This window comes from Triticum urartu, chromosome 5 (assembly GCF_003073215.2).
Source record: "Triticum urartu cultivar G1812 chromosome 5, Tu2.1, whole genome shotgun sequence".
NCBI classification, from domain to species: domain Eukaryota; kingdom Viridiplantae; phylum Streptophyta; class Magnoliopsida; order Poales; family Poaceae; genus Triticum; species Triticum urartu.
The window spans coordinates 59537793-59543465 of NC_053026.1; positions in this window are offsets into that span (position 1 = coordinate 59537793).

A 5673-nucleotide genomic window follows, 5' to 3' on the forward strand; every position below is an offset into this window, starting at 1 on the left:
GGATACATCTTCAACATTTTCGTATACATCAGGACCGTTTTTATATATATGTTTAACAATTTTCCAGTACATGGTTCACATTTTCGAAAACTTAATATTTTTGTATTATATATGTTCTGATGCCTACTTTTTCGTACACCTTGTACACTTATCATATACATACCAAAGATTATGTTTATATATGTTCAACATCATAAAAGCACACGATTAACGATTTTTAAATGTACGTTTTGATGTCTACATTTTTTGTATCAAGAACATTTTTTTATACATGTTTAACTAATTTTAATACATGATTAACATTTCTAAATACAATGATGAATTATTTTTTCAAATACATGTTTCGATGTCTACTTTCTGTCGTACACATTTGTAAAAAAATTGTGTGCAACTAAAACATTTTTTACATATGTTTTAAATTTTTAAATACATAATTAACATTGTTTGAAAACACATGTTTTTGATGATTGTTATTTGAATATGTGTTAAACATTTTTTCAAACAATTTTTTCAAATGCTATCTGAAGGAAATATGCCCTAGAGGGAATAATAAAATTGTTGTTTATATTTCCTTATATCATGATAAATGTTTATTATTAATGCTAGAATTGTATTAACCGGAAACTTAGTACATGTGTGAATACATAGACAAAACAGAGTGTCCCTGGTATGCCTCTACTTGACTAGCTCGTTAATCAAATATGGTTATGTTTCCTGACCATAGACATGTGTTTGATGAACGGGATCACATCATTAGAGAATGATGTGATGGACAAGACCCAAACATTAGCTTAGCATAATGATTGTTTAGTTTTATTACTATTGCTTTCATCATGACTTATACATGTTCATGTGACTGAGATTATGCAACTCCCGAATACCGGAGGAACACCTTGTGTGCTATTAAACGTCACAACGTAATTGGGTGATTATAAAGATGCTCTACAGATGTATCTGAAGGTGTTTGTTGGGTTGGCATAGATCGATATTAGGATTTGTCACTCTGTGTATCAGAGAGGTATCTCTGCGCCCTCTCAGTAATGCACATCACTATACCTTGCAAGCAATGTGACTAATAAGTTAGTTGCGGGATGATGCATTACGGAACGAGTAAAGGGACTTGCTGGTAACGAGATTGAACTAGGTATGATGATACCGACGATCGAATCTCGGGCAAGTAACATACCGATGACAAAGGAAACAACATATGTTGTTGTGCGGTCTGACCGATAAAGATCTTCGTAGAATATGTAGGAGCCAATATGAGCATCCAGGTTCCGCTATCTGTTATTGATCGGAGATGTTTCTCAGTCATGTCTACATAGTTCTCGAACCCGTAGGGTCCGCATGCTTAACGTTCGATGACGATTTGTATTATGAGTTATGTGATTTGATATACCGAAGGTTGCTCGGAGTCCCGAATGAGATCACGGACATGACAATGAGTCTCGAAATGGTCGAGACATAAAGATTTATATATTGGAAGGTTATATTCGGACACCGGAATGGTTCAGAAGTGTATCGGGTATTTTCCGGAGTACCGGGGGGTTACCGGAACCCCCCGGGGGGTTAATGGGCCTTCATGGGCCCTAGTGGAAAAGAGGAGGCAGCATCTAGGTGGAGGCACGCGCCCCCCAAGCCCAAACCGAATTGGACTAGGGGTTGGGGGGCGGCCCCCCTTTCCTTTCTCTTCTCCTCCTCTTTTCCCCTTCTCCTTGTAGGAATAGGAAAGGGGGGCCGAATCCTACTTGGAGTAGGACTCTCCCCCCCCCCCCCCCCCGCTTTGGGCGTGCCACCCTTGGCCGGCCTCCTCCTCCCTCCCTCCTTTATATACGTGGGGAGGGGGCATGCTAGAATAAACAAGTTGATCTTTTAGCCGTGTGCGGTGCCCCCTCCACATATACACACCTCGGTCATATCATCGTAGTGCTTAGGCGAAGCTCTGCACCGGTAACTTCATCATCACCATCACCATGCCGTCGTGCTGACAAAACTCTCCCTCGGCCTCAACTGGATCAAGAGTTTGAGGTACGTCACCGAGCTAAACGTGTGCAGATCGCAGAGGTGCCATACGTTCCGTACTTGAATCGGTTGGATCGGGAAGACGTTCGACTACATCAACCGCGTTACTAAACACTTCCGCTTTCAGTCTATGAGGGTACATGGACACACTCTCCCGTCTCATTGCTATGCATCTCCTAGATAGATCTTGCGTGATCGTAGGATTTTTTTTTGAAATACTACGTTCCCCAACAGTGGCATCTGAGCTAGGTCTATGCGTAGATGTTATATGCACGAGTAGAATACAAAGAGTTGTGGGCGATAATAGCCGTACTACTTACCAGCAACGTCTTACTTTGATTCGGCGGTATTGTTGGATGAAGCGGCCCGGACCGACATTACATGACCGCGTTCATGAGACTGGTTCTACTGACGTGCTTCGCACACAGGTGACTGGTGGGTGTCTGTATCTCCAACTTTAGTTGAATCGAGTTTGACTACGCCCGGTCCTTGTTGAAGGTTAAAACAACACACTTGACGAAAAATCGTTGTGGTTTTGATGCATTGGTAAGAACGGTTCTTGCTAGAAGCCCATAGCCACCACGTAAAACTTGCAACAACAAAGTAGAGGACGTCGAACTTGTTTTTGCAGGGCTTGCTGTGATGTGATATGGTCAAGACGTGATGATATATAAATTGTTGTATGAGATGAGCATGTTTTGTAACAGTTATTGGCAACTGGCAGGAGCCATATGGTTGTCACTTTATTGTATGAAATGCAATTGCCATGTAATTGCTTTACTTTATCACTAAGCAGTAGCGATAGTCATAGAAGCAATAGTTGGCAAGACGACAACGATGCTTTGATGGAGATCAAGGTGTCAAGCCGGTGACGATGGAGATCATGACAGTACTTTGGAGATGGAGATCAAAGGCACAAGATGATGATGGCCATATCATGTCACATATTTTGATTGCATGTGATGTTTATCTTTTATGCATCTTATTTTGCTCAGTACGACGGTAGCATTATGAGATGATCCCTTACTAAAATTTCAAGGTATAAGTGTTCTCCCTGAGTATGCACCATTGCGACAGTTCTTCGTGCTGAGACACCACATGATGATCGAGTGTGATAAGCTCTACGTTCACATACAACGGGTGCAAGCCAGTTTTGCACATGCAGAATACTTGGGTTAAATTTGATGAGCCTAGAATATGCAGATATGGCCTCGGAACACAGAGAGCAAAAGGTCGAACATGAATCATATAGTAGATATGATCAATGATACGCCTCCAACGTATCTATAATTTTTTATTGTTCCATGCTATTATATTATCTGTTTTGGATGTTTAATGGGCTTTAATATATCTTTTTATATTATTTTTGGGACTAACCTACTAACCAAAGGCTTAGTGCAAATTGCTGTTTTTTTGCCTATTTCAGTGTTTCGCAGAAAAGGGATATCAAACGGAATCCAAACAGAATGAAACCTTCGGGAGAGTTATTTTTGGAACAAACGCAATCCAAGAGACTTGGAGTGGACGTCAAGGAAGAAACGAGGCGACCACGAGGTAGGAAGGCGCGCCCAGGGGGGCAGGCATGCCCCCCACCCTTGTGGGCCCATCGTGGCTCCGTCGACCTACTTCTTTGCCTATATATACTCATATACCCTGAAAACATCTGAGAGCACCACGAAACCCTATTTCCACTACCGCAACCTTCTGTACCCGTGAGATCCCATCTTGGGGCCTTTTCGGCGCATCGCCGGAGGGGAAATCGATCGCGGAGGGCTTCTTCATCAACACCATAGCCTCTTCGATGATGTGTGAGTAGTTTACCGCAGACCTTCGGGTCCATAGTTATTAGCTAGATGGCTTCTTCTCTCTCTCTTTGGATCTCAATACAAAGTTCTCCTCGATTCTCTTAGAGATCTGTTCCATGTAATTCTTTTTGCGATGTGTTTGTCGAGATTCGATGAATTGTGGGTTTATGATCAAGATTATCTATGAACAATATTTGATTCTTCTCTGAATTCGTTTATGCATGATTTAATATCTTTGCAAGTCTCTTGGAATTATCAGTTTGGTTTGGCCTACTAGATTGATCTTTCTTGCAATGGGAGAAGTGCTTAGCTTTGGGTTCAATCTTGCGGCGTCCTTTCCCAGTGACAGCAGGGGCAGCAAGGCACGTATTTTATTGTTGCCATCGAGGATAAAAAGATGGGGTTTATATCATATTGCTTGAGTTTATCCCTCTACATCATGTCACCTTGCCTAATGCGTTACTCTATTCTTATGAACTTAATACACTAGATGCATGCTGGATAGTGGTCGATGTGTGGAGTAATAGTAGTAGATACAGGCAGGAGTCGGTCTACTAATCTTGGACGTGATGCCTATGTAATCGTTTTGGTCTACTTGTCGCGGATGTGATGCCTATATACATGATCATGCCTAGATATTCTCATAACTATGCGCTTTTCTATCAATTGCTCGACAGTAATTTGTTCACCCACCGTAGAATTTGCTATCTTGAGAGAAGCCACTAGTGAAACCTATGGCCCCGGTTCTATCTTCCATCATATTATTTTCCTATCCACTTGCTATTTCTATCTTTGTTTATTTTGCAATCTATACAATAAAATACCAAAATATTTATCTTATTATCTCTATCAGATGTCACTTTCGTAAGTGACCGTGAAGGGATTGACAACCCCTTTATCGCGTTGGTTGCGAGATGCTTGTTTGTTTGTGCAGGTACTAGGGACTTGCGTGTTACCTCCTACTGGATTGATACCTTGGTTCTCAAAAACTAAGGGAAATACTTACGCTACTTTGCTGCATCACCCTTTCCTCTTCAAGGGAAAACCAACGCATGGTCAAGAGGTAGAAAGAAGGATTTCTGGCGCCGTTGCCGGGGATGTTGCACCAAGTCAAGTCAAGATTTGATCTCCCGTCAACAAGCCGTTTCTGGCATCGTTGTCGGGGAGATCTATCCACAAGTCAATACATACCAAGTACCCATCACAAACTCTTATCCCTCGCATTACATTATTTGCTATTTGCCTCTCGTTTTCCTCTCCCCCACTTCTAAAACGATTTTCGAAAACCTTTGCCTTTTCTTCGCTTTCTTTCCGTATGTATCTTTGTTTGTGTTTCCATGTGCCTTCTATTTGCTTGCATCTTTGCTTGCTAAAAATCTATTGATATTGATCCACTTAAAGTGTTCTACTTGGGTCATCTTCGATCTATATGTGCTCGTGTTGAAACCCCAACTAGTTTAGTTGAGGGAAAATCTTTAGATGAGCATGCTCGTTTTGTGCGTCATTGTTTGTCTGAAAAGGGGAAGTTCTTATGGCATCAAATAAATAGTTTTCCATACTATGCTTGGAATCTTTGTGAAATCTATGATTTTACTTGTTGCTCTAAGAACCCAAAAAACACCTTCCCTACCTATGTGAGTTTAATGATAATGAAATCTTATCTTCTTATGGGAAGGGTGTTTATAGTTACTATGATATCAAACAAATTGAAGAATTTGTCGTTTTAAGGGTGCTCATGAAGTTGCTTCTTTGATTGAAAAGTATGATATTACTCTCTACAAATCTGAAAATTCCGACATACTTAAATATTGCTATGAAAACTTTACTCATAATGCCTATGTTAAGG